Here is a 12,525-nt window from a genome sequence, read left to right as displayed (position 1 = left end):
TGACGGAGTTCGTCGCTCATAAACGATGAGCCCCGGTCGCTATGGATATAGCTGGGGAAACCGAACAGGGTGAAGAGGTCGTTCAGACATTTAATGACTGTGGCACTGGTCATGTCCGGGCAGGGGATGGCGAACGGGAAACGGGAGTACTCATCAATAATATTGAGGAAGTACACATTGCGGTCGGAGGAGGGGAGAGGCCCTTTAAAATCAACGCTCAGGCGCTCGAAGGGGCGAGTGGCTTTTATCAGGTGGGCCCTGTCTGGTCTATAAAAGTGCGGTTTGCACTCAGCGCAGACTTGGCAGTTCCTGGTCATGGTCCTGACCTCCTCAATAGAGTAAGGCAGGTTGCGGGCCTTGATGAAGTGGAAGAACCTGGCGACCCCCGGGTGGCAGAGGTCATTGTGGAGGGCCCGCAGTCTATCGATCTGCGCGCTGGCGCAGGTGCCACGCGATAGCGCAGCCGGGGGTTCATTGAGCTTCCCGGGCCGGTACAAGATCTCGTAATTGTAGGTGGAAAGTTCGATTCTCCACCTCAAGATCTTGTCATTTTTGATTTTGCCCCTCTGCTTGTTGTTAAACATGAAAGCAACTGAACGTTGGTCAGTGAGCAGGGTAAATCGTTTTCCGGCCAGGTAGTGCCTCCAATGACGCACAGCCTCCACAATCGCCTGGGCCTCCTTCTCAACAGCGGAGTGTCTGGTCTCCGGGCCTTGGAGGGTTCGTGAAAAGAAGGCCACGAGTCTCCCCGCCTGATTGAGGGTAGCGGCCAGGGCAAAGTCGGACGCGTCGCTTTCCACCTGGAAGGGGATGGATTCGTCCACTGCGTGCATGGTGGCTTTGGCAATGTCTTCCTTGATACGGTGGAAGGCTAAGCGGGCCTCTGCTGTCAAGGGAAAAGAGGTGGACTTGATCAGCGGATGGGCCTTGTCCGCATAGTAGGGGACCCACTGGGCATAATAGGAGAAAAACCCTAGGCACCTCTTCAGGGCCTTGAGGCAGTGGGGCAGTGGGAGTTCCATAAGGGGACGCATCCGGTCGGGGTCGGGGCCGATGACTCCGTGTTCCACAACACAGCCAAGGATGGCGAGGCGGTTTGTGCGGAATATGCACTTCTCCTTGTTATATGTCAGGTTCAGGAGTTGGGCGGTGCGGAGGAATTTTTCGAGGTTTGCGTCATGGTCCTGCAAGTCACGGCCGCAGATGGTCACATTGTCCAGATATGGGAAAGTGGCCTGCAACGCATTTTGATCTACCATCCGGTCCATCTCCCTTTGGTGACGCCAAAGGGAACCCTAAGGAAGTGGTAGAGGCGGCCGTTTGCCTCAAAGGCAGTATACTGGCGGTCCTCAGGGCGGATAGGGAGCTGGTGGTACGCTGATTTCAGGTCAATGGTCGAGAAGACGCGGTACTGCGCGATCTGGTTGACCATATCAGCTATGCGGGGGAGCGGGTAGGCGTCCAGCAGGGTGTAGCGATTTATTGTCTGGCTGTAGTCGATGACCAGGCGCTGCTTCTCGCCGGTCTTAACGACCACAACCTAGGCTCGCCAGGGGCTGGTGCTGCCCTCAATAATCCCTTCCTTCAGGAGCCGCTCCACTTCGGTTTTAATGAAAACCCTGTCCCCGGCACTGTATCGCCTGCTCTTTGTGGCGATGGGCTTACAGTCGGGGGTGAGGTTAGCAAACAGTGGGGGGGGGGGTGACTCTGAGTGTGGAGAGGTTGCACCTGGTGCGCGGCGGGCAATTTGGGAGCTGCTGGCTGCGGACTGTGAGTGGGGGTAGGGGTCCACCGTACGCCATCGTAACACTTTTAAGGTGGCACTGAAAATCTAACCCCAGCAGGACGGCAGCGCAGAGGTCGGGCAGGACCAGAAGTTTAAAATGATCGTACACGGTCCCGTCTACTACGAGTGTCACTACGCAGTAGCCGCCGATGTCCGCCGACTGGGACTCGGAGGCCATAGAAATCCGCTGCTGCGCAGGCAGGACTGGGAGAGAGCAACGCCGCACCGTGTCGGGGTGGATGAAGCTCTCCGTGCTCCCAGAGTCAAAAAGGCAGATTGTATCGTGGCCATTTACCTTAATGTCCATTGTGGAACTGGCCAGCTGGTGCGGTCTCGCTTGGTCCAGTGTAACGGATGCCAGCGTAGGGGTCGGTGTGTCGCTGCGGGTATCAGATGAGGCGGTGTTGGGGGCCTGCTGCATTCCGGCTGTCGTCCAAGATGGCGGCGTCCATGATCCCCATGTGGCTGGAGGCGTCCAAAATGGCTGCTGTACCGGTGGTTCGCACATGGCCGGGGAGGCCCAAGATGGCGGCCCGCATGGCCCACATGCGGCGCTGCTGGGGTTCGGGGTGGCTTTGGCCCTGCAGACGTTAGCGTAGTGTCCCTTCTTCCCGCAGCCCGAGCAAATCGCGTTTTTCGCCGGGCAGCGCGCTCTGGGGTGTTTTGCCTGGCCACAGAAGTAGCATTTCTGGCCTTGGGGCACTGCTGTCTGGCCTTGGGACACTGCTGCGGTAGTTGGGCCGTTGCTGGGGTGGCACGGCGCTATGAGGCGGTCCTACCGTGTCCCAGGCTGTCATTCCCCGCGGCGTCCACGGTGCAGAGGAGTAGGCATCCATGCCCCGGTAGGCTGCATCCAATGATAGTGCGAGTTCAGAGGCCTTGTTGAGGTCGAGGTCACTCTGCTCCAACAGTCGCTGTCGGGTGTAATTGGATCTGTGGCCCGCTACAAAAGCGTCCTGGATAAGTTCCTCTGTGTACACGGCGGCCTTTACATCCTTACAACCACAGGCCCGGCCAAGCACAGACAGTGCCTGAAGGTATTCCACGGTCGATTCCCCAGGTTGTTGTTTACGACTCCCCAGAAGGTGCCTGGCGTACACTTCGTTCACTGGGCGCGTGTACTGGTCCTTGAGGAGCTTGATAGCGTCCGCGTACGAGGTCGCGTCTTGGATGGCCGAGTACACTCGGTGGTTCACTTTGGAGGTCAGGACATCCAGTTTGTCCTCGTCCGATTTGATTGCTGCGGAGGCGGTCAGGAATTTTTCGAAACACTTAAGCCAGTGAGTAAACTTGGTGGATGAGTCCGCCTCCCGATGATCTAAGTCCAGGCATGCTGGTGTGAGGATCTTCTCCATTATAAAAATTTTGTTAATAAAATTGATGCGCTATCAATTACTCATAAAAGACTGAGAGCTAAGAGAGTAACTAAAGGCTTTTATTAACAAAAGAATGAAGGTCTGCCTCGAGTGGTCGACCGGTCCAGAAATACAAAGGGCTGGGGAGCAGTCACCTTTATACTAGGACTTGTGGGAGGAGTCAGCCGAGGCATGTCCAGGCATGTACACAGTGGAATACAAACAGTGGTTTACCACAAGCACCATTCACAACTCCACAGATAATGAAGCAGTCCATGCCCACATGCAACAAGACCTGGATGACTTTCAGGCTTGGGCTGATAAGTGGCAGGTAACATTCGCGCCACCGAAGTGCCAGGCAATGACTATCTCCAACAAGCGAGTGTCTAATCACCTCCCCTTGACATTCAACGGCATTACCATCGCCGAATCCCCAACATTAACATCCTGGGGGTCACCATTGACCAGAAACTTAACTGGATCAGCCACATAAATACTGTGGCAACAACAGCAGCTCAGAGGCTAGGCATTTTGTGGTGGGTGTCTCACCTCCTGACTCCCCAAAGCCTTTCCACCATTTACAAAGCACAAGTCAGGAGTGTGATGGAATACGCTCCACTTGCCTGGATGAGTGCAGCTCCAACAACACTCAAGGAGCTCGACACCATTCAGGACAAAGCTGCCCGTTTGATTGGCGCCCCATCCACCACCTTAAACATTCATTCCCTCCACCACTGGTGTACTGTGGCTGCAGTGTGTACCATCTACAAGATGCACTGCAGCAACTCGCCAAGGCTTCTTCAGCAGCACTTCCCAAACCCGCGACCTCTTCCACCTAGAAGGACAAGGGCAGCAGGCACATGGGAACACCACCACCTCCAAGTTCCCCTCCAAGTCACACACCATCCTGACTTAGAAGTATATCGCTGGGTCAAAATCCTGGAACTCCCTCCCTAACAGCACTGTGGGAGTACCTTCACCACATGGACTACAGCGGTTCAAGAAGGTGGCTCACCACCACCTTCTCAAGGGCAATTAAGTATGGGCAATAAATGCTGGTCTTGCCAGCGACGCCCACATCTCAAGCGAATAAAATAAATAAATAAATAAACTAATCACCTTGTGCATTCCCTTAGCGATTGTTTTGTGTGTGCCTTTGCCTATCCTAGTGGTGTCACGCAGTGCTGCAGCATGGCTGATGGAAGACTGCTGACTTTCAGTGGGGGACACTGCAAATGGCCTTGCTGGTCGACCTTGAGGAGCTGGTGGCTGCGAGTGTCAAATCGAGTGACGGTGTTTCTTCTTCTTCAGTCTCCTCTCCCTCTTCTTGGTCAATCACTGGCTGGACAGGCTGCATTTCTTGGGTGTGTGAAATAAGGAAGGCACAAGGGTGGAGTTGTGGTAAGGAGAGGGCAGGAAAGCAAGAGATGCCTGCAAGGAGGATAACGTATGAGGATACCAGCATCTTATATCCTTTCAGCCCTGCCACTGGCCAAGTGTCTTGCTGGCTCGTGATGCAGTTCACTGACCTTGACCACTGGTCTGAGGTCATGAAGCTCCTTTGGGCACTCGAGCCAGCTGGTGGGGACGACACTGCTGGCAGTGACGGCCTCGGTGATGTGGTCCTACATCGTTCTTTCTGGAGGGCCTCCTGGCCCCTGTGGGTAGAGGCCTTCTCTTGCAGTGCTGACCCACTGCACAAAGCTGCAGTGCTGCATGCGAGACCCTAGGTGCCCCTTCCCTGGCATGCTGAGCCATTTGTGTTAATGCTGAAGCACTTTTCCCCTTTTTTTGTTAGGATTGGAAGGCAATTCAGCTTTAAGAGCTGAAGACTGCCATTTGGGAAATCTTTTAATATTAATTTTTTTTTCCAGAAGGCAGTTGAGCTATAAGGACTGAAAACTGCACATATTTATATCATTTTTATTGTTATCATTTCAGAACACATTGCCCTTTTAAGATCCCACAATGCTTTGCTAAATCACATTCTTTTCCGATCGGAGGCATTCGCACGCAGGAAGCCTCCTATCGGAAATTACGGGCCATTATATTTTTTCTGTGATTCACTCAATAAAACTGACATTCTGATTATCGGTTTAACCCAACTTGAAGTCTTACCTACCTGGCAAAGAACAGATGAGAAGAATCAGAAAATGCTGTATTTTCTTCGAGAAAGGAACAGAAGATTGTTTGCCTTCAGTGTTTCAGACCAGAGCTGGGTTTGTTTCCTCCCCTCGTGTCATCAGTTTATGAACTTTTCTCACCACAAAGACCAGTTGTTGACAACATAGCGGACACCCAGCTGACCAAAGTAAAAATTCATTTAATTTGAGCTATAGTCTTAGCGCAGAGCGGAGCTGCTGTATTCTCTGCTAACTTGTCGCTGTCTTGCTAAACCGGTTGGGGGGCGATTTCCGTTTGAAGTGTTGGAAGTGGCAGGAGGCAGGCCTGTCGAGAATAGCAGCCACTCAAGTACAGGAGTGCAGAACAAGGCTCAGTTCCTGTCTTCAGCATCATTTACATATTGTGAGCCTGAACCTGTAGCAGTTTAATGGGTGGGGAGAGGAGGGCACTGTTCCAGGAGTTGGGGAGGTTCGAGAAGCAGGATTATGGCCGCGCAGTCGCATGAGTGGGCAATCGGCGGAGTGGCAGAGCACCTCACTATTCTGATGTCTCCCGCCTGGCACCTTCCGTAAATTTGAGCTCATCCAAAACTCTGCTGCCCCGTGTCCTAACTCGCACTAAGTCCCGTTCACCCATCGCCCCCTGTGCTCACTGCCCCGTGTCCTAACTCGCACCAAGTCCCGTTCACCCATCGCCCCCTGTGCTCACTGCCCCGTGTCCTAACTCACACACAGTCCCGTTCACCCATCGCCCCCTGTGCTCACTGCCCCGTGTCCTAACTCGCACCAAGTCCCGTTCACCCATCGCCCCCTGTGCTCACTGCCCCGTGTCCTAACTCACACACAGTCCCGTTCACCCATCACCCCCTGTGCTCACTGCCCCGTGTCCTAACTCGCACCAAGTCCCGTTCACCCATCGCCCCCTGTGCTCACTGCCCCGTGTCCTAACTCACACCCAGTCCCGTTCACCCATCACCCCCTGTGCTCACTGCCCCGTGTCCTAACTCGCACCAAGTCCCGTTCACCCATCGCCCCCTGTGCTCACTGCCCCGTGTCCTAACTCGCACCAAGTCCCGTTCACCCATCGCCCCTGTACTCACTGCCCCGTGTCCTAACTTGCACCAAGTCCCGTTCACCCATCACCCCCGGTGCTCACTGCCCCATGTCCTAACTCGCATCAAGTCCCGTTCACCCATCACCCCCTGTGCTCACTGCCCCGTGTCCTAACTCGCACCAAGTCCTGTTCACCCATCACCCCTGTGCTCACTGCCCCGTGTCCTAACTCGCATCAAGTCCCGTTCACCCATCACCCCCTGTGCTCACTGCCCCGTGTCCTAACTCGCATCAAGTCCTGTTCACCCATCACCCCTGTGCTCACTGCCCCGTGTCCTAACTCGCACCAAGTCCCGTTAACCCATCGCCCCTGTACTCACTGCCCCGTGTCCTAACTCGCACCAAGTCCCGTTCACCCATCACCCCCGGTGCTCACTGCCCCGTGTCCTAACTCGCACCAAGTCCCATTCACCCATCACCCCCTGTGCTCACTGCCCCGTGTCCTAACTCGCACCAAGTCCCGTTCACCCATTGCCCCGTGTCCTAACTCGCATCAAGTCCCGTTCACCCATCACCCCCTGTGCTCACTGCCCCGTGTCCTAACTCGCATCAAGTCCTGTTCACCCATCACCCCCTGTGCTCACTGCCCCGTGTCCTAACTCGCACCAAGTCCCGTTCACCCATCGCCCCCTGTGCTCACTGCCCCGTGTCCTAACTCGCACCAAGTCCCGTTCACCCATCGCCCCTGTACTCACTGCCCCGTGTCCTAACTTGCACCAAGTCCCGTTCACCCATCGCCCCCTGTGCTCACTGCCCCATGTCCTAACTCACACCCAGTCCCGTTCACCCATCACCCCCTGTGCTCACTGCCCCGTGTCCTAACTCGCATCAAGTCCTGTTCACCCATCACCCCCTGTGCTCACTGCCCCATGTCCTAACTCGCATCAAGTCCCGTTCACCCATCACCCCCGGTGCTCACTGCCCCATGTCCTAACTCGCATCAAGTCCCGTTCACCCATCACCCCCGGTGCTCACTGCCCCATGTCCTAACTCGCACCAAGTCCCGTTCACCCATCACCCCCTGTGCTCACTGCCCCGTGTCCTAACTCGCACCAAGTCCTGTTCACCCATCACCCCTGTGCTCACTGCCCCGTGCCCTAACTCGCACCAAGTCCCGTTCACCCATCACCCCCTGTGCTCACTGCCCCGTGTCCTAACTCGCATCAAGTCCCGTTCACCCATCACCCCCTGTGCTCACTGCCCCGTGTCCTAACTCGCATCAAGTCCCGTTCACCCATCACCCCTGTGCTCACTGCCCCGTGTCCTAACTCGCATCAAGTCCCGTTCACCCATCACCCCCTGTGCTCACTGCCCCGTGTCCTAACTCGCACCAAGTCCCGTTCACCCATCGCCCCTGTGCTCACTGCCCCGTGCCCTAACTCACACCCAGTCCCGTTCACCCATCACCCCCTGTGCTCACTGCCCCATGTCCTAACTCGCATCAAGTCCTGTTCACCCATCACCCCCTGTGCTCACTGCCCCGTGTCCTAACTCGCACCAAGTCCTGTTCACCCATCACCCCTGTACTTGCTGATCGACATTGGCTCCCGGTCCGGCAATGTTTCAATTTTAAAATTCTCATCCTTCTTTTCAAATCCCTCCATGGTCTCACCCCTATCTCTGTAACCTCCTCCAGCCCTACAACCCTGTGAGATATCTGCCCTCCTCCAATTCTGGCCTCTTGCGCATCCCCGATTTTCATTACTCCACCATTGGCAGCAGTGCCTTCAGCTGCCTGGGCCCTAAACTCTGGAATTCCCCCCCTAAACCTTTCTGCCTCTCTATCCTCCATTAAGACGCTCCTTAAAACCTACCTTTGACCAAGCATTTTGTCATCTGTCCTAATATCTCCTTATGTCAAATTTTCTTTGATAACAAACATGCCACTGGTAACTGGACCCAGATTCCGTCTGGCCACTGATCAGTGGAAGGACTGAGCAAGTGATTCCCATTACATCCTAGAAGCTCTGAGAGACGCTGTCCTTGATCCTAACCCCAAGGTTCTGGAACCCAAAAGACATCACTCTCTTCCCCCAGTGACTCAAGGGCTGTAGTCTGTACATCTGTTGAAGAGGCACAAATGCCTCCTGGGACACTAGTGTTTCGGGAGATGGTTGCAGATGTGGATGAAGCTGTCACATATTCCATGGAACTTTCCTGAGCCTCTCCCTAGGACCAAGAGGGAAAGAGGAGAAAATTGGTCAGAGAAAAGCTGATATTTCATTCGCCCAATGTTCTGTCATAGTTTTACAACTGCCATATCCCTTGAGAACAAACATATTATTGCACTTTGGAAAATCGCCAACGGAAGGGCAAAATAGAAGAAAATATTTTATACTTTATAAATATTCCATACAAATTCAACCACTTACACAGATTTAAAAGGATCGTAACACTAATCCTTGTAATTTTATGACTTACAATTATGTCGTCAGTCATGGTAACTGGCCACTCTCGTTTAAAGAATGGCATACAGATAGTAAAGGTGTTTTAGAATATTCCACAATAGCTTTGGGCTGCTTCTAAGACTCTTGATTATCTCAGTGAATCAGAATTTAGGAAACTGGTCTTAAATCATATTTTATGTTCTGGAATCTGATTTGAGGTTTTCTGACTGCAATACTCACGGCATTCAACAGAGGGAGCGATTAGATTAAAGAATAAGGCCTAGAAATTGAGTGCCCTTAGCGCCGATTTTGCGGCGCTAGAGGGCCTAGCGCTGCATTTGGCGCCGGCGCCGAAATTGCCTGGGGCCCTTACGCCGCGGTAGACCGGTAGCGCTGCGCCGGCACCGATGACGTCATCGGTGTGCGCAGCGTCCTGGTTGCCATGCCGACGGGCCCCAGCGCCGAAATTCAGTTGCGGCCGCCTCGCCCGTGACAGCCGCAACTAAGACTCTGGCAACAGAGTCTTACGAGTCTTTGCGCCGGCGCATTAAAGGCCCCGCGGCGGCCGGCCGCTTTCCCGCCGGCCGCCTGGCCGCAGCTCCCTCCCCGGACTTCCCCCCCCCCCGGAACAGAAGCAAGCCCGGCACTTGTCCGAGGTGCCGGGCTCATTTTTTAAAAGATTTTCGCGGGCCGCGATCGGGTGCAGGCAGCTCCTCCTTAAGGGAAGGAGGAGGCCTGCACTTCCCGAGCCTGCCGCACCGCATCGGGTGCCGCAGCGCCGGAATTGCGGCGCGAAACGGCAGTTAGCGCCGATGTACCGCCGCAAAGACCCTTCAGTAGCGCCGGCAGCCGTTTGGGCGCGGCACTGCTGAATTTTTGGCGCGCGCAGGGGGACTTAGCGCCGGCACTAACTTCCGGCGCTAAAGCCCTGGCTAAGCCAAAACTCAATTTCTAGGCCTAAGCATTTTAAATTTGCTTTTCTCTTTCCGGTTACTATATTAGCACAACTGCTATTCATACGAACATAGTGGCCTAGAAATTGGGTTGGGGCGCCAAAGTGGCGCAAAAGTCGCCTGAGCGCAGGATTTAGCGCAGCGATCGGAGTGATACCGATCGCCAGAAATTCAGTTTCAGTGCCCCTCGAGGGACACGGGGCGAGGCTCGAGGCGCTCCGCGTCCCTCTTAGGGCGCTGAAACTGAGTATCGCTGCGGCATGGCACGCTGCGGTACTGCAGGCCTTCCTCCCACTGTTAAGGGGGAGGTGCCTGCAACAGCGCGATCCCCGCTCGCGAGTGCCGGCAAATGAGCCCGGCACCAAGGAGAAGTGCCGGGCTCTCGGGAAACAGCCGGCAATGCCGCGGGGGGGGGGGGGGGTGGGCGGGGTTAGGAGGCCGGGGACGGAGGTGCTGGCAGGCGGCCGCCGAAAAAGCGGCCGCCCCGCACCTCCACCTTAACTTGCGCCGCTGCCGGCACAGTAAGGCCCCGTGAACCGGGCGCGGGTAGCGAACGGCGCAACTGCGGCATTCGCTACCAAATATCGCGAATGGGGCGCTGCGCACACCGATGACGTCATCGGTGGCGGCGCAGCGCAACAGGCTAACGCCACCATTAGCGCCCCTCCTGAATATCGCGGGAGGCGCAGCCAGTGGCGCTACAGCCACTGCCTGCCTCTTTAGGCGCTAACAGGTGGCGCTACTCACCCAATTTCTCCCCCAGTATCTCAAATCACCCAATTAGTTACTCCACGCAGCAATATTATAAAACTATCCCACCATTTTCATTTGGCACCATATTTGGGGTTGTTTTCAGGCGCATCAGGGTAGCAATCCCTCCAAGTCCTCGACCCTCCCTATCTCTGTAACCTCCTGCAGGCCTACAACCTCATGAGAACTCTGCGTTCCTCCAACTCTGGCCTTTTCTCCATCCCCGACTTCCTTTGCACCACCACTAGCAGCCGTGCCTTCAGCTGTCTAGGCCCTAAGCTCTGGAATTGACTCTGCCTCTCTCTGCTCCTTGAAGACCGTTCTTAAAACCTACCTCTCATGTGTCCTAATGTCTCCTTCTTTGACTCAGTGTCAATTTTTGTCTGATTACGCTCCTGTGAAGCGCCTTGGGACGTTTTACTACGTTAAAGGCACAATATAAATGCAAGTTGCTGCTGAAATGAGTCTGGGGATCGAGCGGGCTACGGAGGTGGGAGTCCAATTGTGACTCCTGTGGAATCGGGGGGAGGCACACCTGCTTCTTCTTGTTCCATAGGAAGATGATTTCGAAAAAAAAGTTAAAAAACCTACCTATGGTTGGTGGCCACGGAGGGTTCTGAAGAACCCTGAGCGAGCAGGCCCGAATAAACTAGTAAACTAGGCCTGTATTCTCTTGAATTCAGAAGAATGAGAGGGGATCTCACTGAAGCATACAAAATTATTACAGGGCTTGATAGGGTGGATGCTGGGAGAATGTTTCCCTTGGCTGGGGAGTCTAGAACCAGGGGCCACAGCCTGAGGATAAAGGGTAGGCCATTCGGGACTGAGATGAGAAGAAATTTCTTCACACAGAGGGTGGTGAATCTCTGGAATTCTCTACCCCAGAGGGCTGTGGAGGCTCAGTCATTGGGTATATTCAAAACAGAAGTCGATAGATTTCTGACTAGTAAGGGCGTCAAGGGATATGGCGATAGAGCCGGTGAATGGAGTTGAGGCAGAAGATCAGCCATGATCTCATTGAATGGCGGGGCAGGCTCGAAGGGCCGAATGGCCTACTCCTACTCCTATTTCTCATGTTCTTATGTTCTTATGCTCACGTGGTGACCAATTTGTCAAAGGGCCCTTTAACAGGCGTTAGGCCCTTTAATATGTAAGTCGGGCTGAACGCCTGTTTTAGGCATCTGCCCGGGCACCTAAAAATTAGGCCCCATGAATTTGGCAGTGGGACCAACACCTGTGCAGATTGGGTGTAGGTTGTCCCACTGTTAAGAATATAAGAATAGAATATAAGAATTAGGAGCAGGAGCAGGCCATGCGGCCCCTCGAGCCTGCTCCACCATTCAATAAGATCATGGCTGATCTTCGACCTCAACTCCACTTTCTCGCCCGATCCCCATATCCCTCGATTCCCCTAGAGTCCAAAAATCTATCGATCTCAGCCTTGAATATACTCAACGACTGAGCATCCACAGCCCTTCGGAGTACAGAATTCCAAAGATTCACAGCCCTCGGAGTGAAGAACTTCCTCCTCATCTCAGTCTTAAATGGCTGACCCCTTATCTTGAGACTTAGCCCCCTAGTTCTAGACTCTCCCGTTGGTCTTTCATACATGTGTAGCATGACATGTCGACTTCTGATGTAACGTCCTCTCATATGTATTTCAGGAGATAACCAATGTGAGCACAGTGACTCTCTGGCTCGGTTTTCTAGGTAACCTATTGGACTGGCATTAAAGTGAAGCCAATCGGAAAATCCAGACTTCAGTCTAACCTGTAATATAAATCAACCAACCAGGTGTCTAACTGTTTCTTCAAGCTGAGATACTGCTGTGATACAATCACAACTGACTCTCTTTACATGACAGTCACAGAGGGAAGCTCTCTGATTGCTTTAAGTGCTGGGGAGATATAAATATGCTGACAGCAGGCACCACCACTGTTCACGGTCTTATTTTCCACTGACACAGCAAAGAATCCCAGGACACCGATAACAGTGCCTCGACATTCATATCAGCAAGGTACTAACATCAAACAACATGAAACCCAAGGAAAAGGATGA

The 12,525-nt window shown here is 53.9% G+C and overlaps 1 protein-coding gene across 2 annotated transcripts in view; it reads right to left on the bottom strand.

Annotated features, from left to right (window-relative positions):
• The window catches only part of LOC147105067 (uncharacterized), a 61,909-nt gene extending 55,909 nt beyond the window's left edge, over window positions 1-6,000 (bottom strand). For both annotated transcript variants that reach the window (XM_086011130.1, XM_086011131.1), the window contains exon 1: window positions 5,264-6,000. The gene's annotated coding sequence lies outside the window, so the exon portion shown is untranslated. The remainder of the gene's footprint in view (window positions 1-5,263) is intronic.
• Between the last annotated feature and the right edge of the window lie 6,525 nt (window positions 6,001-12,525).

This window comes from Somniosus microcephalus, chromosome 18 (genome assembly GCF_052327205.1).
Source record: "Somniosus microcephalus isolate GS21.2 chromosome 18, FLI_Smic_1.0, whole genome shotgun sequence".
In the NCBI taxonomy this organism is placed as follows: domain Eukaryota; kingdom Metazoa; phylum Chordata; class Chondrichthyes; order Squaliformes; family Somniosidae; genus Somniosus; species Somniosus microcephalus.
The sequence above is the reverse complement of the archived record's forward strand: the minus strand, read 5'-3'. Positions and strand labels throughout refer to the sequence as shown.